Source organism: Ambystoma mexicanum, chromosome 4p (genome assembly GCF_040938575.1).
Source record: "Ambystoma mexicanum isolate Mex_15411 chromosome 4p, UKY_AmexF1_1, whole genome shotgun sequence".
Lineage (NCBI taxonomy): Eukaryota > Metazoa > Chordata > Amphibia > Caudata > Ambystomatidae > Ambystoma > Ambystoma mexicanum.
In genome coordinates, this window is record NC_090927.1 from 632359466 (window position 1) to 632382010 (window position 22545).

Consider the following 22545-nt stretch of genomic DNA (forward strand, 5'->3'; position numbering starts at 1 on the left):
AAACTTTCCTATGGACCTTACCCGACTTTTCGTCCATTAACGCACTCGAAATCAGCCGCCATTTTATGATAATCCTATCATTTCCCCCCATCGACCTGGCTCACCTGCTTTTGCGGCACTAAATCAAATCCCCCGCCCCTGAAACAGACTTTATCAAAACATTCATATTCCCCGCCTCTATCCGTGACGTGACTGTGCTGCGTAGGCAAAGGCGCCCAGGCGTCTTCTACGCGACTCTACACAGAACCCGGAAATCAACACAGATTAGCTCACAACACAGCGCGCCACAATTCGGAATATGAAACTGTACTTTTAAATCAAACCGCAAGATTGTAAATTTGGTAAAGTACATTTATTTGACATCAAATGTTTAGAGAATATTCAGCGATTTTCATTTTTATTTGCTCACGTTCCAAAAAGTTCGTTTTGAGGCACGCGATGTTCCTTTGCTGTACACAGGGTCTTAGATCATCTCACAATACAGCGCCACAATTCGGAATATGAAACTGTGGTTTAAAAGCAAACTGCAAGATTGTACATTTGGCAAAGTACATTTATTTGACATCCAATGTTTAGAGAATATTCAGCGATTTGCATTTTTCTTTGCTCTCGATCCAAAATAGTTCGTCTTGAGGCAAGCGATGTTCGTGTGCAGTACACAGGGTGTTGGTTTACGATAAAATAAGCTCTTCGGTCGCACTGATAATCGCATGGCTGTTCCAACAACGAGGCACTAGGCCACCACAATGGTCTGTATGTTGCATCTAGCCGTTAGTACCGCGTAAGGGCATACTTGTACTTGGCGATCGTCCCACAAAATGGTCAGGGTGCTAACGTTGTTCACGCGGATAAGCAATTGGCGATTATAGAACCCATCCGCCGGTGTCTGGTACTCGTGACACAGACAGTAATGGATGAAGTACCTGTTTGAAAAACATAAAAAATGAAATTAGTCTCACCATCAGATCTTTATTAAAATTATTCATTTTATATATTAGGTCGGGAAATTATTTCATAGCTAGGACAGTGCAACTGGGTTTTATACGTCAAGGGGGGGCTGTAGGATACTGAGAGAGTCCCCCAGTGCAGGGGTTGACAGGGAGTGCAGGTGGAGAGTGGAAGGGCCCAGGACCGAGATCGCAGACAGTGGACCAGTTGTAGCAGGGGAGAGGGGGAGAGAAAGCAGAAGCAAAGAGGTAGGTTTTGAGGTGCTTCCGTAAAAGGAGACGGTTCTAGTGCGCGGTAAGCTACTGTATAGTAATTAAATTTCGGTATAAACTCATCTAAAGAGTTACTTACATTATATTTGCATTTTCCATTGTGTCTGTGCGTAGGGCAGCCCCGAAATACCACTCCTTCTATGCCGACGTTATTTCTTCTTATGAACGAACATGAAATGGCTTTCGTTTCTGAAATTATATTCATTATCATTTCTTACGTGGTCCCGGCCTGTCAAGGTCAAATAACAATAGAACCTTATACTGAGTCGTGGGCCATTCTGGCACCCGAGAAAAAATCAAAGCAGCTGACCTTCACTTTGAACGAGTACACATTCCTAGTTAGCTACATTCAGTTTAAGGCCATCTCACAGGACTTGAAATTTACACTCCATCTTTGCATTTTGTCTGCGTGCTTTGCAGCCCAACAGAACCATAAATACGGAGACATTCTATATTTTTTGAAAAATGATTTATATTACTGTTTGGTTTAATTTAATAAGCAAATGAACAAGGTTGGAGAGACACATTTCATGTACACTGAGCAATCACTTTTATTTACACAATACATAGCTACACATATTCAATGGGCCTGCGACATGAGGAGACTCCAGAGCAAAGTCACAGGTGACACCCGGGTGTTTCGCACAACTGCACAGTGAAGGGAGGGGCAACGGTGGAGAGACACATTGCATATACACTGAGCAATCACTTTTATTTACACAATACATAGATACACATATTCAATGGGCCTGCAACATGAGGAGACTCGAGAGAACAGACAATCAAATTACAATCATTTAAACCTTGATGTGTATTTCTCAATGAGCTCTTCTTTAGGTGGACATGGAACACAGGCAATGTTGGGTGGCAATGCAGTTGTCCCCTGCACAGGTTCGTTCACAACTCCATTTATGTGCCTATCTAGGACGTCAACAATAAGTCTTTCAATAAACTCATATTGCATATCCTCAAACACTGGTTTGATCACCCATTGTTTACTTCTTTTAGTGAAGGCCTTATTGTAGCGAAGCGTCCCTAAAGTTCCGGTCGTCCTACTTTGTTGACGGCCAACATTATGGTTATGTGTCAAGACCGCTAGAAGAGTCCGATTTATCATGCCCTCCATGCCAAAATGCAATCGTTTTGGCCTGTACTTTAGGCACATATTGTGGAACACCTCCAAATCTCCTGTGTGGCAGAATTCCGTGAGTCCCCTCAAAGCTTTTGTTATAGTTTTATCAAATACAATCTTTTCAATGGCTTTGTGAGTGGGTGATGAAGGAATCAACCACTTCTTCTTCCGTGCCTCCTCTGTGGACAAATGGCCATGTTCACAATTGTGGAAATGTTGGTTCGTGTTCCATCGGTGAACGTTTGTACAGTGTGGCATTACTGACCGCCATTTTTCCAGTAGGATTTCCAACGACCCTCCACATGTTTTTGAGCTCCACCAAAGATGGTTGCTGATTGACTTGGACCACTGTGAAATACCTTGCGTTTCTTTTTTTTTACCTGCAGCCGACAATTTTTTATTGATTGTTTTTGCAAGATGCCAAACGTCAAATTGGTGATTTATATTTTTGTACTGTTCTCTCATTGTCTTGGCAATTGAAACGTGTCTGTCCGTGGCTATCAGGTCGATCACCATTCCCCGCGATTGTAGTTCTTGCAATGATGCTACAAAGCCAACTTTCTCCATGGCCACTGAGGATGTACTTTGTGACACCTGCACGACCACCGAACTCACAAAATTCTTACTTTCCATGTCCTGAAAGTGGTAGGTGCAGTACTTGGCTGAAAATCCTGGGCTGTCGCACTGTCCATCACCGGCTAGCCTGAACCGTTTGCCCGCGAATGTACTATCAATAGACATTTTTTCCATTCTCCAAGCTTCGCTAATGGCTGGAAATAGATAATCGGTTTGGTATTTGTAGAACTGAGTTTTCGCAATGAAATGGATTCCCACAAACTGAAAGAAAGACTCTAATTTTTTAAAACTTGAACCACTAAAAAGTGCAGCCGCTGCACAAAGTAGATTGCCTGCTGGCAGTTGTCCCAGCATAGGTTGTGCAGACCATGAGAAAGGATGATATTTTGTACAGGTGGCATGTATTTTAAGGTTAGTGCCTCGAATTGCACGAGTCACATTAATCAATGACTCCCCACATACTTCCCCACCAACCGAATGCCCACATTTCATCCGAATAATAATATCAATCAAACAACTATCGAATACAATGAATTTGGCCTCTTTCCTTATACTGTCACTCTGCATCCCAGCTGGTTCGGCCTGTAACGTTGAGGACATGTCACTCACATGAAAGGTAGAATCTCTGATATCGTCTTCCGCTATGTTCAGTGATATTGATGGTGTTTCATTGTCGTCCACTTCATTCTCTTCCATTGCAACATCCGTTCCTTCTCCGGCGATGGGTGAATAAAACAATTTCTTCAACTTTCTCGCGGTCTTAGTTTTCGCGGGTGTGGATTCTGTGAATTGATCTCCGACTGCATCCGAACTACCAGGAGGACATTCACTATCAATGGCTGGTGGTGGTATAGCTCCGTTGTCAATCACTTCATATTCTTCCCATTGGCACGATGCATCTCCAGTCTCAAGTCCCTGCCAAAAGGTTTGACAAGCAACATCTCTCGTTCGCTTCACTGTCTGTGTAGATCTAGTTCGTACAACCACTCGCAACTAGAGGACAGATTGGAAAAGGGATGTTCAGTTTAAACACAACTTACAGTATTGAACTATTAACAGTGAAAAACAACATAATATAGTGACCAGGACACTAACCTTCTTTTGCTTTCTTTTCTTTGAAACTTTCTTGCCTCGAACTTCAACATCAGGAAGCTGTTGCTCCGACTCGTGTGTGCATGTCTCCACTTCCTCTCGCGCTGCAACGACTATATTTTCATGATAAGCACATCCATCACGCACTGACGCTCCATCGACTCCCTGAAACATAGAACTTTCATTAGTATGTATAATAATATCGAAAACACAAAATGTACTTGGGGACCAATACCCACGTACATGTCAATAGCAAAACACGAATGAACGCTTTGTGTAGAACATTCAAACGACAATTATTCACGCATTGTTGATCTAGTTAGATGGAACTGTCAAGATCCATATCTCGGGCTCCTCATAAACTTCCATTGATGATATTATTGAAGATGACGCTTCAGTGACTCCCTGAAACACAGTAATTGCATTAGTATGGTTTTCTATTTTGATAAAAAGAACAGAAACTTTGTGCAGGCGTGAACGGCTCATCTAAATAGACCTGCACAAATGATCAGTTGTCTAAAATAAATAATGGATATGTAAATATGATTCGATTTGCTCGATCGTTGGAAGTGTCACCACCCAGAGATCTGCATCAACTACTAGGGGTGATGTTCTTGTAGAAGAAGCTCCGTCATCTCCCTGAAACATAGTACTTGCGTTAATAAAGAAGGAAGTATAGAGGATGTAATGACGTCATATGATTTCGCTTGATCGAACTGTCAGTATCCATACCTCGAAATGCATAAGAACATCAAGGGACGATGTAACTGCGGTGCACACTTCTGCAAGCTGTTGCGCCGACCCGTAACTGCACGCTCCCCCATATTCTTCTTGGACTAATGCTCCATCGACTCCCTGAAACATAGGACTTTCATTAGTAATGAACACAATATTGAAAAAAGAAGACACATAGGAGGGCGATGACAGAAGGACATATCAATGGCTAAAAACGAAAGAAACATTGTGTGTAACAATCACGCTACAAGAATGCAAGATCTGATGATCTCCATCGATGGAACTGTCCTGAAACGTACCTCGAGCATCTGAGTGACATCAACGGTAGTCGTCAATACGTTGGACTCCTCAGCATCTCCCTGAAAGACAGTACTTGCATTATTTTGGATAACAATAATTATAACTGAAAACAAAGACTAGAGGACGAGTACAAGGGTGTATCATTAGGTAAAATAATTACACGATAAATTAAAACTATTGATTTACATGCCTAAAACAAGTCAGTGGCAGAATAGCCAAGTAAGATTACCCGATAGGCGCTTGAAGTGGCTGATGACTGCAATAACGACACGGATGGAGAATCTTCCGCCTTCATATTGAGTGGATACATAAATGGGGAAATTATTGTTAGCTAATGCTACACACTACCGCAAGGCCGAGAGATAAATACATAAACTTGACTCACCAGTGGAGGGATGTGGACGAATAGAGTGGGAATAGCGGTTGAGAGCAATTTTCGCCTCGCTTGCGGTGTGTTCTTCTTTATTAGCAATGATGTGGAGTACATGTCTGAGCTAAAGTGCCTGCTGCAGATGCGGTATCGATCACCCCTCTTGTCCGCAAAGACTTCTAGGACTCTACTTTCAAGCTCAGACGGTGGATATCCGCAATATCGGACCCATTCTCTTATCTGATCTATTGTCTTAGGGAAAACATGCATTATAATACCTTCAGATTTATTATGGGTCTTCGAAGGGCAACCGCCAATGGAACAGGCAGGCATTGTGGAAAGTTCTGAAAAGTAAAGATCAACAATTCTCTATGAATACCAATGTGTTAAAAAATTAAATGACACATAAAAGGTTCAATGCAAGGTTCGTTTTGGTTCTTGGAACTATACACGTTATTCACATGCGGATAAGTATTTGAATAACTTTAAAAAAATAGAAAAATAATTTGACTAAACTCAGAACATGTGACTAGTTACTTGCATGTACTGTCTTGAACGAAAAGAAATTGCACGCAAAATGATTATGGTACATGGCCTTACCTTGACGAACAAACAGTTAGATGCAGGGATCAGAGTAGTTTCTTGTCGTAGAACAGGGAGCAGTTCACAGGTTGCAAACTGACGAGTTTCCTCGAAGTGGTCACGGAAGTTCACAGAGACGAAGAGCAGATAACCAGCACCTTCACGGGTTGACTAGCAAAGCTCAAAGTAGTTCTCATTAGAAATATGAAGTGGGTTATAAAGAATTCGAAACAGGGGTGTGTTTGTGAATGAATGACGTGTATATGTCGTGGCATTATGCGGTTTGCAGGGGGCCGTCCAGCGTGAGGGGGGATGCTTGGCAGGAGACACGGGGTCTGGAGGTAGACATGGGAACAACAACCCATGCTCTATAGACCACTTTGAAGTGCACATGGTCTTTGGCACCTCTTGGCCTTTATCGCTCCCTGACAGCTCCACTTGCACAGGAAGACTATTCAATGGAGACACACTAGATTCATTTAAAAAATCCAAACAACCATTGTTAAAATATATGTTGGGTTTTATTTTAGATCTTAATTTCAATTGAACATAAATAATAAACATTACACATTGTAAAGTTCCGGTTGCAGCACATCCAGGGAAAATCTGCGGTATTGTCCACTGTCGCTGGGGAAATGTTGTCTAATGGCAAGTACCGCACAGGCAGGTATTACTCTCCGAACGCGGTGTCCGAGCCTCCCGTGAAGCCACCAAGTGAAGCAACGATAGGCCACCAGCCTGTACCACCTGTGAAAATGAAAGATGCAAACTGTATTAAAATGACAAAACTTTCTTATCAATGTCGATTCAGGTAAAAAATGTCATTCTGCTTTGAAAAAAATTCTATCTAGAAAATGCACAATATGGAACCAGTTTACATGCATTCGAATGATATGTAGATGTAATTTTATATGTGGAGACGACCATGACATAGTAGTGGCATCACTGACATCAAAACCAGAGTATACTTACTTGTTACTCGGATTACGCGGACGAACAGTGCCGCGAAGTTCGTGCATTAGCACCATCATCATCCTCAACACGGTCCGTGAGAGGCAGGCTTCCCTGAACTCTGGCAGCTCGGTGATGCATTGCGGACTTGGCTCGCCTTCCGAAATGTAGGCCAAGCACCCGGAATTTTCATGGCAGCAGCAGTTCTCCTCCTCAGTTGGCATTAGCTCGCACCGATTGCACGTGCACCAGGTGGAGACGCCGTCCATGCGGCATGGTCCAGGCTCTTCATCCGTTGACTGGTCCTCCCAACTGCCGTCCGAATCCCCATCGTTTTCGCGTGCTTGCCTTTCCAGTAGTTCTTCCTCGGTGTACTCGGGCTCGTACATATACGGCATTATTGTAGCCATTGTGTGGTAAAGAAAGTAAAATAATTTACAGAGATGGTACAGGTGTTCACAAGGCCTAGAAGCGGCGAAGGTAGCTGACCAGAGCACAGAAACGAGTCACAGAATACTCAAAGTAACACAGAGAGAGGAATGGAATCGAAAATCTGCTGCTGTGTGTTGTGAAACGGTGTGTTTATACTTATTGAGGAAAGAGGCGTCCTGCCATTTCCATGGCGACACTTCATTAGCTGAGGCGCAGCGATTGTTGACACGAAACGTGCTTTGGCGTTGGGAAATGGGCGGTACGCGTCTGCTGATGTCAGGCTCAGGGGCGGGGGATTTGATTTAGTGCCGCAAAAGCTGGTGAGCCAGGTCGATGGGGGGAAATGATAGGATTATCATAAAATGGCGGCTGATTTCGAGTGCGTTAATGGACGAAAAGTCGGGTAAGGTCCATAGGAAAGTTTTCTACGATCTACCGAGTTATGCTTAAAAACACATGGCCGAACCGTAGGGACAATAAAAAAAAAGTCCCGGAACTCTCCTTTAATGGTTTGCTGATAATAGATGCTTTGCTATAAGGGGCTGACACCGTTATCATCTAATTTATGATTTTTAACCCTGATAATGTGCATTACAATTTTTACTAAAGCCTGTTCACACTCAATACATTGCCAAATAAAAAAATAAATAAAAAAAACATAACAATATTTCAAATGCAACCAACGGCCATTCATCAACCTGCAATTGAGAACTGACCTACTTCCTCTAAAGACATCCTTGAAACATTCCCTGCTGATACTCTCCATTTTAGAACTTGTTGTCCAAACTGACGTCCTTCCTGTCTGTCGGTCCAGTTTTCTCTAAGAGAGAAAATAAACTATAAATGAGGGCTGGCCCCTAATAGGTAGGGGAACAATCTCATTTTCCACAGGTACTTTTGTGTTACAATTCATATCTACACCAGCTAATATTCAGTCTGAAGAACAGCCAGAATCCTGCTCTAATCCCAAATGTGGCTGTTCAGACTTAGAAATAAGCTTGAATTAGTATCACTACCCAGAGGGCAGTCGTGCTGTATCGTTTTTAGTCTTTTGCGATGATTCCTTTGAATGGCAGCAAGGAGTTCACAATGAGATAGTGATTCTAAATATATCTTCAATTTGTGTACAATGAGTAAGTATTACATATTGTTAATTATAATGATCGGAGTCAGACACCTAAAATGTCTGTTGACTCTCCCCTGCAAACAAGAAAAGAGCAAGTGTTTGTTTTCCGAAAAATCAAAAGCGAACAATTTGAGAAAGAAGCGGCACATATTCAATAAAAACAGTATTGCTTTCCTCAAAAGGTTTTGCACGCAATAAAGGCAGTGTTTGTGGAGAAGATTCAACGGCCACTGCAGCTACAGCTGTGAGGTTAGAAACGGTGTGCTAAACTGAATAATTTAGAGGCAATGAAAGGCTGTACTAGTTACAAAAAGCTCACCTCATATTTGTAATTACAATGAGACCAAACCACAAAAAGACGTTCCCAACGCATCCCAGACGTGAGCCGGCGCAATCCGGGCACACAGGCCGGCACTCACACACCTGTTGAGAGGCTTAAGTACCCTGCGGCTTCTGGGTAATGTCGGTTTTTAGCCTTTTGTTCGCAACATAAGCCGGAGGTGTTGTGAGAGCAGAACACTAACTAAAAGGTAATAGAAATATAAAATATGTACAAAGTCACTCCTACCAAGGACCTACTTCCTCTAAAGAAATCCTTGAAACATTCCCTGCTGATATTCTCCATTTTAGAACTTGTTGTCCAAACTGACGTCTTTTCTGTCTGTTGGTGCAGTGTTCTCTGAGAAAAAATAAACTATAAATGTAACAGTGCAAATGTATAGTTGCAGTGGTAATCATAACTGACAGATCAAGTTTATTTATAGCATCTTGACTCCCCCTTATCTGTCTTTTTTAGTTAAAGCAAATAGTGCTGATCTGTTTGATCCCTCAAACATCACTTTCCACCAACCATCTGCATTCAGTGTTCGATTCCTGGTAATTATCGGTCCAAACATTTTTGTTCTTTGAATCTGAAACGCCGGGCAATAGAATGTTAAGTGTTTTAATGTCTCTTTGTTTTCTCTGCAGAAGCGACATGTGAGATCTAGATCAACCAATTGGGTCCAGGTGCTTAGTCATGCTTTAGTTGCCAGCACGTTGAGTCTAAATTGCATGTATAAAGTTCTCGCTTTATGATCGGGGAAGCGGGCCAAATAAGCTTGTAGCTGACCATATGCTCTCGCTTCACCAGGAACTTCCTTCATCAATTTCGATTTAGATCTTAAGTCACATGTGTTGATCCAGTCAGATCTCCATAATTTTCTCTTTGCCAAGTCTGGATTTTTTTGATAAGTGTTTGTATCGGGATATCATGGTCTTTTAACATTTCCAGACAATGATCACTCCACTTAGGAAGGATGGTATATGCTTTATCAGTGTCTGGATTATGCAGTATTTTTACTTTTGCCACTGGCACTTTTAGCATTGTTTTCCTAAATAGAGTAAACAGGTTCCAGCATACTCTTGCTTTAATAGAAATGAGGCCCAGTTCATAACGTATACATACCACTGAGGCCCCCTTAGGCAATTGTAGCACTCTGATCCAAAAGATGTTCTCTAGTGAGTTCCATAGATCATAAGAGCAGCCAAAGGCATTTTCTGCACCATAAATCAGTGCCGGCACAAGGTTTTGTTGGAAAAAGGTGACTGTTGGCTTCAGTGAAAATTTCCTGTATTGCTTATTGATCATGGAAGCTTGGCATGCCCGCTGTTGACACTTGCTCTTTGTAACTTCGGCCCATGGAGCATCATTTCTATTAGCACTAATCCTCATAGCTAAGTAAGTAGCACTTTTTACGATCTTCAATGGTTCTGAATCAAGATGCTAAGTGAATTTTTTACCTCTCCCACCAGTTCCTGTCAGTTTCTCAAGCACCAGTATTTCACATTTTGTTTGTTGATACAGAGACCGTTGGTTGTTACATAGGTTTCGAGGATGACAAGTTTGCGCTAAAGCCCTATAGGCGTCAAATCCAATAAGATAAGATCATCTGCATATATAAAGTAGTCAATGTAAGACCCATGAATTTTTGGTGGAAACATAGCAGCTCCATTAAAAGCGTCATTAACATCGGATAGAAACAGATTGAAGATAATCGCCGCCAGAGGGCAGCCTTGTTTGACGCCTTTAAATGTACGAATTGGAGTTGATAGTGTACCTTTAGAGTCCAGTCTGATCTTGATCGAAGTGTCAGAGTGTAACTCCCTGATTGCATCCAGCAAGCTAGGGGGACAATTCCACATGCTTAATTTTTTCCACATCAGGTCTCGATTGATGCTATCAGAGGCATGGGAAAAATCTATTAAGGGACAAAATAAACTGGTTGTTAAATCTTATTGTGTTCCATCTTTGTCAAGTCCAACAGTAGCAGGTTTAGGACACACCCAACTCCCTTTACGGACCCCGCTTGTCTCAGATCCACGTGGTTGGTTTCCGTGGACCATTTTAGGAATTTCTGTTGAAGAAGGGTGGCGTAGATTTTTCCCAGCACATCAAGAAGCACTATAGGTCTCTAATTTTTCAGATCAGTTCTATCTCCCTATTTGAAAATCGGAACAGCCACAGCACTCTTCCACTATTTCGAGGTGGCACGTCTCTTGACAATTCTGTCAAAGAGGATTACACAGAAGTATGCCCACAGGTCCGGGTTGCACTTGATGGTGTAGTTCGTCAATCCATCTGAACCAGGAGCTCTTGAGTCACGCACGTTATTAATTGCGTGTAAGATGTCATCTCTTGAAAACACTAAGTCCCAGTGATTCACGACTGGCGATTTCCATTCCTCTATTGCTGAGTCTTTACGAAACAGATTAGTGTAGAACAATGCTACTTCTCGGACCATATTGGCCTGAAAAGCGCGTTGAGGTGCCAATTTGTTGTTTATCAATTTGTAGCATGACTGACATGTGCGCTTTGGTCCAATTCTTGTACTTCTGTTTAATCACTCTTTTTTTTTCTTTTATTGAAATTGTTTTAGTTGAAAAATTAACTTGTTCAATATGTCACATCTATAGTTACATACATTCTCATATTCAATTATGTTAAGAACAGGCATCTCAGTGATTAAAAGAATAATACATTTAAAAAAAAGAAAAAAAACAGTGTGACCAATCTTAAAACCACAGTTATATTAATGAAATACAGAAATTTAAAATAAAAACATTAAATAAGTTGTGCATTTTCATGAGCAATTATCAAGTTTTTTCCTCGATTCAAATCATTGAAAAAGTGGACAGTAGCTATAATTAATGAATCCTTGTTAAATATCTCATTCCATAATTGTTCTCTGGTCAGCAACACTCTGTTCTTAAAAAATGAAAAAAAGTGTTTTATCCTCAAATCAATCAGAGAAGGACATTCCGAAATTAGATGGAAGGTAGATTCTTCATTCTTAGATATGTTGCAAAATCTACACACAGAACTTATCATTTTATATTTGGAGTATTGTGCAAGTTTCATTTTAGTTGGAAGTAAATTAAGCCTAAAGCGTAAAAAGATATCCACGTAAGATCTATCAGGGAATGTGAGAATATATTTCGGAATGTCATTCAATGCTTTAACCATGAAAGGACCTGCTTTAAAGGCTGAATCATGAAGACACTTTTCCCTCGTATTGATCCAATCATGTCTAAGCAACTTATGTTTAGCTTTGACTGGAAATTCGAGAAGTTCTTTGAGAGGGATATCTGCATTGGAAAGAAGTTTTTTGCAGTATTGTGACCAAGATGATAGGGAATTATTGATTACAGATTCCATCATATCTTTTACAGCTGGAAATGCATTGTTAGAAGAATCTGTGGCAAGAAGCGCCTTTCGATATAACGATATCATGGACCAAGAAACAACCACGGATAGAGAGGACAAGCCCAATTCATAGCGAATTATGGCTATTGGGGAGTTTACTGGGACCAGCAGTATTGCTTTCCAATAAAGCCCCTCTAGGTGGTCCCAATTTACTTGCTTAATCATAATTTTAGTCTGACTCCCATATGTGATTATGGGAACGGCTTTCTGCAGATAAAACATACAAGCTGGGATCAAAGAGAACTGGCCATACTGCCTTTGCAATGCTTTTGCTTGGGTTGTTAAAAGTTTCATCCTATTAACACGTTCTGCTTTATACGGCTTGTCCGCTACATCTGAGTTGATATTAACTCCAAGATAATTGTATTGGTTTATTTTATCAAGAGGATATTTCGTGATAAACCAATTAAATTGAATTTTTTTTTTGGTGAATGATGGAATTAAAATGTTCGTTTTTTTGATGTTGATTTCAAGCTTGTTTGCTTCAGCATATTGCAAAAGTGCGGTTAATTTCTTTTGTAGACCTATTGGAGTTTTCTTCAAAAGGTACCATATCATCTGCATATAATAGATAAAGAATGGACATGGACCCTAAACGGGGTGAAAAAGACTGCACCTCCCTCAATTCTTTAAAAAAATCACAGATATAAAAATGTAAAAGGATTGAGGCGAATGGACAGCCCTGTTTCAGCCCAGCATTTGCTCTTATTAAATTTGACAGAAGGCCATCAGTTGTAAGTTTAATTTTTATGCTCGAATTGGAGTAAAAGAGTAAAATCAGATTAAAAATATAAGGTGGACAATTAGCATTAAAAGTTTTTCCCATAACAAGGGACGAGAAATAGAGTCAAACGCTTGTTTAAAATCCACTAAACCAAGGTATATTGTTTGTTTCTTATGAATAGCTTGTGATTTAAGTGCAGATATAATAAATAGATTTAAGGAAGTGCCAATGTTTGCGACAAAACCAGATTGATATGGATCAATTAAATCCTGCTCACAAAGCCATTTTGTAAGTCTCTAACCACTAGTCTTGCTAAGATTTTTCCTGGCACATCTAAAAGAGCAATTGGGCGATAGTTCATTGGGTCTGATCTATCACCTGATTTGAAAATCGGAATTATAATAGCTTCCGTCCATGATGGGGGGAATTTATTTTCACTTAAAATGTTTTTAAAAATAAAATATAAAACATCAGCCCAAGCTTTTGGGTTTTATTTTAGGATTGCGTTAGTTATCATGTCAGGACCAGGAGCCCGCGAGTTGTTTAATTTCTTGATTATTATGATTATATCAAGAATATCGACTTCCAGGCCTTTGATATCAGAGCTAGCGTGTTTCTTAACAACAAATTCCTCCTCGGGTTTGAGCAGAAGTTTCTCATAATGTTTTGTCCATGTTGTCTGATCAATGCTATTTAATAGCGTAGATTTTTGGACTATTGATTCTGTTCCATTTATTACTTTCCATAATTCTCCTGACTTTTTGGACAGGAGGGCCTTTAGCATTGTTTCAGCATTATTTTGTTTTATCATTGCTGTTATTTGCTTTAAGATTTTGGTTGTCATGTAAGGGTAATAATCTTATGTCACGCCGTAATTTTGTTCTAAGATTGGCTATGTCAGGATTCCATCTATGTTTGTGAGCAAAACTTGCTTTGCTATATTGGGTTGTCGATTGTATATAATTTGGATTGAATCATTATAATGAATTTGATCTGCTGCATTTTGGTTTTCATGCACGAGTTGTTGTGGATAATTAATACGAAAAGGGGTCCACCGAATGCATGTCCTCGCATTATTTATTTGGAGTGAGCGTTTATAATACTCCAGGTTTTGTTTGCTGTGGGGTCTCCATGCTAGTTCTACTAGGTGATGAACACTAGCTGTGGTTGGAATCATTTGGAAATTCGATATTAGTTTGATTGAGTCATTAGAGATAAAGACGTAGTCTAGAGTGGACTGCAAATTGCCTCTAGTCCAAGTTGGTCTTGGAGGTACATCATTAGGGAAAGTGCCATTTATCATTGAGAAACATCTAATTTTCATTAGCGATAGCCAGGTTGCTGATCTCAAGTTGGATGGATGGTCAGAGAAATTTATCAGCTTCATATTGAAATCCCCAGCAATTATTGTGTTGGCAATGCCTGGCTCAAGAAGGGTCTGATCAAGTATTGACTCAATGTTGTCAGCAAATTTGGAAGAGGTCACAGAGGCTGGGTTCCAGTATATATTTATAATTACCACCTTGGGAAAGTAGGGGTGGTCTTTATTAGAGGTTGTAATTAAGACTGGCTGGATCCCAGGATCTGGACTCTTCCACGGGTTAATAGATAGTTGCGAGTCAATTCTCACTGCTACAAGAAGACCAGCTGCTGGCCTGGCCTTAGCTGGTTTAGATTCAGTAATTGATAATAGTTGGTGGTCAGGCGAAACAGGTGTCAGAGTCATCCACGTCTCCTGTAATATAACTACGTCATATTTATTAAGTGGAAGTGATTTGGAATTGAGTAAGTGCGAGAAGCCACGAGTGTTCCAAGAGATCATGCTGCACTGATGTTGAGGCACATTGTATGGCTAACAGTTCTCATTTCCAAGGCACCTGGCACTAGATACCCACGCCCATTTTGATTGTTGGGGTGGGGGTGGATTTTATGAGTTTATATTACAGTTGCTGCACGATGGGTTTGAAACGGGCTGTGCCGGGAATTGTTTTTTAGATCCAGGCATTTGATGTAACTCAGGATTAGGGATCGGAATAGGTCTTGGTTCAAGTAGGAGAACATTTTGAAACAATAGCTGTCTTTGATCCCATACATAGTTTTTGACTATTAGAGAGGGTATTTGGATTTCTACAATATCTTGATGGGCTGGGATGGGAATAAGAGACACCATCAATGTCCGATGATTTGATACGTTTCAATTGTGGGATTGCTTGAAATATTGTTAATAGTGTTACCCTTTTTGGAAGGGGTCCGAATAAATTCTATCAATCATGGTAAGCCCCAAAGTTTTGTTTGATAGGACTCTAGGTAACAACTCCTCCTCGTGTTTGATTTCTTTGTCAGGACAAATAATAATGGGAATATCCCCAATAGGTGGTAGGTTAGTAGAATCTTCAGTGTGATTTATCCGTCTCTATATTACCTTTCAGATCTTGGTGGAGAATCTTTATAGAAAGGAGCTCTTTTCACCAGATTTTTTCTCTTTTGCTCCAAGGTCGTAAACGGATTTGTGTAATGGTCTAGAATGACACAAAATGTTGGATTCCGTGTTGGTGGTCGTGATCGGTCATGGTGCAAACTTTGATGGACAGTTTCCAAAACAGAGATGTCATTGTTCGAATAGACTGATAGGTTCATAAGGTCTTCATTGGGCAAATCAGTGTTTGGAATTTCAGTAGCACTTATTGATGGAGCAGGCTTTAAACATCAGACCCTCCAGTTTATAGCAATTTAGCTATCCCACAAAATGCCGCGAAAACGGCTGTGTTGCACAAAATGCAGTGAAAACGGCTGTTTTGTGCAAAAACAGCATCTTTTAAAAAAAAATAATTTTTAAAGTAATCTGCAAAAATTACTGTTTTAAAAAAAAATAGCTCAGGGTGCTAGATTCTCAACTTTTTTTTTACGCAACAAATGAAATGCACTAACACATATAATCCCTTGCGCCCAAAAAAGAGCAGCTCAATCCACAAGGGACTCATAAATGGGACATTTTATATGCACGCCCATTCAGATGGCCTTTTCACCTCCTTGATCAAATAAAGTGGCGTTTCTGCCAATTTAAAATTGCATCACTCATTTCCAAGCAAGAGGCACTTTCAAATGTGCAGAAATTGTAGGCAAACTTACGCGCACGGGATGTGGGGGTGCTCCTGCATGACAGGGTGTTTCCTGACTCTATTAGGCATTTCTTTTAAGGTATGAACCGCTGTGTCACTTGCATTTCTGATCCTCAAACAGGATAAAAATTCATTTTTTGGGTCGCATTTTACACTGTCCCTTTGAAAGGCGCTGGGAGCTTGCAGAACACTGTCGGGAGAGCGATTCTATTCAAGGAACTACCCATTTTGATGACAAAAATCGATTGAATGGTACAATTTGACCTATTTTGTCCAGTACTATTCGATCAATTTTTATAAATACCAAACATGTGTTGCAGGGGTGTCACCCGCTCCCCAAGTTCAGTATTTTTGGGTTAGGTTATTGCAGGGGTGTTCCCCACTTCCTCAAAATTGGAGGCAGGGACAGAAAAAAAAAGAAAAGAACGAAAAAGGGACCCTGCAGAGTCGGATCCGACCCGCGTTAGAGGGACAGATCTGACAAAGCAGGGTTGCAGGGGAAGTTGCAGCAACCAAGCAGTTAAGTAGGGAGGGGGTGGTGGTGAAAGGTACATTTTGGGTTGTTTGGCTGAAGTGCAAATCAATTTGCGGTGAAATGGACTACGGTCAATTGTGCTGCAAATAATTACACTTCGGTCAAACAACCCAGAACACCACTCAAGGTAGCTTGTCAGTGCACAATTTTTGCTACAGCTCAAGCCTGTGGAAATGCTCCGGTCACCTTGGAGAATAAGGTGACATGCTCATTTCCGAAAATGGGTTGTCTAAAAATAGCATATCCTCAGCTCTATTTTAAAATGCCCCATTTTTGAGGCTTTGGGTCAAAAACTACATTAAAAAAAATGGTTACACTATGAGAGGGAAAGGAGAGAGAGGGAGAGTGATGGGTGAGATGTGAAGTGATTGGCAAGAAAGCAGAGGGAGAGCAGTTGGTCAGAGGAGGAAGCAGTGCACAAGAGAGCAGAGGAAGCAGTGATGTGGTGGGCCTGAAATCTGAGAGCGAGCGGAGGTACAGAAAGTAGAGGACGCGGTGGTCAGTGAGCCAGAAAGCAGAGAGGAAGCGGTTGGCCGGAAAGAGGCAGTGAGCTGCAGATTGGGAAAAAGGATGAGCAAAGAGTGCGATAGAATGGGAGAAAGGATGCAAGATTCAGAAGCAGCACAAAAGAATGAAGGACTGTATATTGCGGGAGGAATTGGGTGTAAGGTGTGAGTTGGGAGTATGATTCAGAGTGTGGCAGGGGCTGGGCAGTGCAAATTGTGACTTGACAGTGTGACATAGCACACAAGTATTTGTTTGACAGATTGAGAGGTTCAGGAATGCAAGTTGTGATGGGGAGTTGGTGAGATGTGTGTTGGTGAGAGAGGTGTGTGGGTGTTTGGGGGATTGGAGAACATAGAAGGGGAATATTTTCAGCATTACAACTGATAATGATCAATTTAGTTAATACTATTAAATAGGCATGCACATTAAACCAAAAATGTAGCCAAATCAAACACTGTTCTACCAAGCCAGAGACATCTGGGACTCTTCCTATTAAATTAATACAAAAGATACATAATAAGGATATCCTGGCTCTCTTGTAGCCTTGCACTCTGCCTATTTCCTGCAATGTGGCAATCTTACACCATCCAGTTAATACAAAATGTCCTGCAAAAAATGCTGCAATAAATAAAGGTTTGTGCCGCATAATTTGACATTTCATGATTTTATGCCGCAAAATCCTGGAAGGTCTGAAACATGGTGTTATAGAATCACAGTCCTTACCTTTAAGTGGCGGCACACCTGACAAGGAGAGGCCAGGACCCGGAATGAGATCTTTCAGTGGAACGACTTCAGCATCCACCACAGAGGGCGCAGCAGAAGATATTTCATGCTGAGATGGTAGGGTGATATTTGCCACAAACATTTTAGTTTTTGATGCAGCTGATTTGTTTTCTTTTTTGTCAAAATTTGAATCTTTATTTTTTTTTTGTTTTTGAATTTTCAGATGAGGGTTCTGATGCATTGTTTGAGGCTTGATAGGTTTTTGTCTTGTTATTTCTTTTGCACTTTCGTCTCTTATTGTCAGAGGGACGATTAGAAATCTCATATAAAGGACTTTTCTCTTTGGGAGATATAGGATTTGGATCAGATCTGGCACACATTACTTCCTCAGGTGCAGGATTTCGATCAGATTTGGCACACATTACTTCCTCGGGTACAGAAGGGATGTCGGGGGGACTGGAAACCGATCTAGGCGGAGGTTGTTTCTCATTTTCAGGATCAGGACCTTCAGGTGTGACGTCACTCACGGCAGGAGTAAGTAAAACATTTGCATTCACTTCAGCTTTCAATAATGGTGAGAGATTTAATGCAAGCCAGTCAATTTTGCTAATTATATTAATTAGTGTTAAGACCTGAGAGCTGGCACGTGAGTCAAGTAATTCAAAAAGCTTAGTAAGTGTAAAAATCGAAGTATTTATGGCAGTAAGGGCTGATTCTAAGGCTGAATTAGGAAGTGAGGGAAAGCCAAAAGAAGGTCGAGGAGTAGGTTTGGCAAAAGAGGGGACTTCTGAATTAACTGACATCACAGTGTCTGGAGAAGAAATAATGCCATTAGGACAATCCGTAGGGAATAGTTCAGGAGAATTAGAAAGCCTAGATTCAGCGAGTTTGTTGACTGTAACCTTTTTGGCTGTTTCAGAGGGAAGCATACAGATCAATTTGGCTGGATTTTGGGTTGATTGAGCAAGTGCAGAGGGAGGAGGGAGGATAGTATTTTTTTCATTTTTTTCTTGTTTTTTCCCCACTACTTCTGCAGAATGGAAAGCGGTGTTTAAGGACCCGTTGTTCATTCCATTAAGGACCTCAGAATACAAGGCTGAATGTGGCAATGATCTTAGTTCATGAGCGAAGTTAAAACGGGTCTCAGGATTGAAGCAAGGGGTATAAAAAGCGCATTCATCAAGGGGGGAGGGATGGTTCTCATGGCATTCCTGCATGGTTTTGTCAGACAGACAAATCAAGGGAGTTTGCTCACCAATATTGTGCAAGAGAGTGATGTTTGATTCTGAGGTTACCTGTGAATTGGAGGCAAGGAGATGAGTCAAAGTTGGAACAGTATGAATCATGGAGGATGATCCTGGAAAATCCGTGCTGCCAGCAATGGCTGAGAGAGGAAGTCCAGGTCGTATATGGACGGGAAATCGAGGAGCATAGCAGGGAGGTGGAAGGGGCATGCCAGAGGTTAATCTGAACATTATTTATGTAAATTAGTAGGAGTGATTGAAATGGACTTAAGTTACTTAGTGTCTGTTTCAATCAGTTTGAAAAGTCTACCTGCTAGGAGACTGCACTTTTGTTGTCTTAGTGGTTGCCAAGTCAGCTGAGGAGATTTTTAGTGCAAACTTTAATTCCGAACAGTTGGAATTTGTATTAGAGGCAAGTCAGAAGTGCAAGGTGCCAGAGACAAGTTAGTTTGCATAGGAGTTTGTAGGCGTCGTATGGCTTAGTGACAGCGCAATGCCATGTCCCCCCAACAGCAAGGCAAAAGAAAAAGCAAAGAGAAAAAGAACCACAACAGAACAAAAAAGAAGGAAAGTCAACTCAGTGGAGGGGAATTTTAGTGCAAACTTTAATTCCGAACAGTCGGAATTTGTATTAGAGGCAGGGCAGAGACGCAAGGCGCCAGAGACTAGTTAGTTTGCATGGGAGTTCGTAGGCATTGTATGGCTTAGTGACAGCGCAATGCCACGTCCCCCCAACAGAAAGGGGCAAGGCAGCAAGGCAAAAGAAAAGGAAAGAGAGAAAAAACCACAACAGAACAAAAAAGAAGGAAAGCAATGTGGTGAGACTAAATAGGAGGAAAGCGAAGGAAACAGAGCAAGGAAGTCGCCACACGGCAATGCCGCGTCTCAGCAGAGACAAGAAGGTGAGGAAGCGGCTGAGGAGCTTAACCGCTGCACAGGGGTAGCACTAGGAAGCCTGGAGGCACCGCAGAGCGCCACAGCCACACAGCGGTACAGCGGACAGCCGACAGTACTTGTGTGTACTTGCTGTGGTGAGCGCGCGCTGGTGTGCGCGGGGACGCGGATATAAAGACACGTCAGAAAGTGGGTGTGGCTAAAGAAAAAAAAACACAAAAAGAAAGGGGAATTAGCGTTATAAAACGCAATATAAATGTACTATTAGTAGTACTTGAGTCCACAATAGTGTCCAGTGTCCAGTACCCAGTTAGGGCTAAATGAGTAGTTGAATCCAGATGAATCCAATCCAGAAGAGGCGAAGGAGCAGCGTGACCAGCCGAACAGCCGACAGTACTAGTGTGTACTTGCTGTGGTTCGCGCACGCTGGTGCGCACAGGGACATGGATATAAAGGCACATCAGAAAGTGGGTGTGGATAAAGAAAAATAAAACACTAAAAGAAAGGGGAATTAGCCTTGTAAAATGCAATATAAACATACTTTTAGTAGTATTTGAGTCCACAATAGTGTCCAGTGTCCAGTACCCAGTTAGGGCTAAATGAGTAGTTGAATCCAGATGAATCCAATGCAGAAGAGGCGAAGGAGCAGCGGGACCAGCCGAACAGCCGACAGTAGTTGTGTGTTCTTGTTGTGGTGCACGCGTGCTGGTGCACGCGGGGACGTGGATATAAAGGCACGTCAGAAAGTGGGTGTGGCCAGTTAGGGGTAAATGAGTATTTGAATCCAGATGAATCCAATGCAGAAGAGGCGAAGGAGCAGCGTGACCAGCCAAACAGCTGACAGTACTTGTGTGTACTTGTGTGCACTCATTTGCGATCACAAACAGTGGAAATATTGGATCCTACTAATCTTCTTAGTTCACGCCGCATTGCTCTTTTTCGCTGCAACACCTCAAGATCAAATTTATGTTTTGGAGTAAACTCAGCATGTTTAATACTATGTTTGTGTTCTTTAAATTGCATCAAGAGGTGTTGATATTCCAGTGAGTCCAGTTTATGCTGAAAATCAGATGTAATAGAAATGACTTTGTCTTCTTTGAGGTTTAGACGGGTCCTCTTGGCTCCAGTATTCACTGCATGTGGCCATATTGCTTTTTCTTGTTGAATGGAGCAAGTAAAGCTTACCTTAACCATATCATGGTCGCTAAGGATAATTTTAGTGACCTCTAAGTGCGTAGTTCTAGTGTGAATTGATTCGGATACGAATATGTAATCAAGAACCAAGCTTTGCTCAAGTCTTCTCCAGGTAGGTTGGGCAGGAATTTCTCAAGCTGTGTTACCGTTTAGCATGGCCAACATTCGCAGGTCCATTTCTAGGCACCATTGGCATGCTGCAAGATCTTGTTGTCGATTGCTATTCTTCTTGTGACAAGATGTCTCCTTATTTGCAATACAATCAATGTTCAAGTCGCCACAAATAATCAGATCTGTTGGATTTGCTTTTTCAAATAGATCATCAATGGTAGCTGTTACTTGATCAATAAAGGCCAATGATCCAACAGCCAAATGGTTCCAATAGAGATTAATGCTGTATATAGGCAAAGCATGGTGCTTGTATTTACTCTGTAGAGTCACAGTGGACACTTGAATGAAAGGAGAGATGTTGGTTGATTTCTCAATCATAAAGCTAGAGTCTTTTTTACAGCAGTAAGAATACCTACCATCGGTCTACCCTTAGAGTGCTTTATCACTGGATTTAAAGCTATTTCAAATCCTTCCAGTAAGGGGCATTCGATTAACCAGGTTTCCTGTAAACACAAGAGGTTGAGATCTTCTGCCCAGGCTGTCATAAAGAGGTGCATAAACCCTCTTGTGTTCCAAGTGCCCAAGGTACAGACAGCAGCACCCTCCTGATCCTGGCATTACTTATCAGGTTCCATGTTGAGGGTGCCAGCAAGCCATGACCAGTCATTGCTCTTGGCTACGGAGTTGATTGTTGGCTCAGTGGCATCTGCAGTTGTCAATTGGCCTTCAGTGCCTTCGATGGTTGTCCTTATAAGTTCCCCTGGCTGAAAACCAGACGGAGATGCCAAGTTTTCAGAACATTAATTCGACGATATATATTAGCAGAAGATCATTATGCATCTATCTAAAATCAAACAAAAAGATAATGAATCTGGACTCAGACTGATTGCAATGCGAGTGAACAAGGAAGCAAAAGTGCAGAAGAAGTGAATAATCATGCAGTAGAGAGTGCTTCACTATCTCAAAGGTTTATGAACATATATTGCATGTACTATCGTGCTATATTGGATTTACTCGTAAATTATAATCCTTGGATTTGACCCGCCCACCATGATATGTAAAGTAGTGTCTTACTTCATTCTGCCATCGTTTTGTTCTTTGATTATCTGAGTGCCAAATCACCCGTTTTTTAGATTTAATATTACGTTTTATCAAAACGATCAAAATTGATGTAAAAGTTGAAAGCATATTAAAATGAGGCCACGCCCCTTTTGGAATTTTTGTTTTATGGCT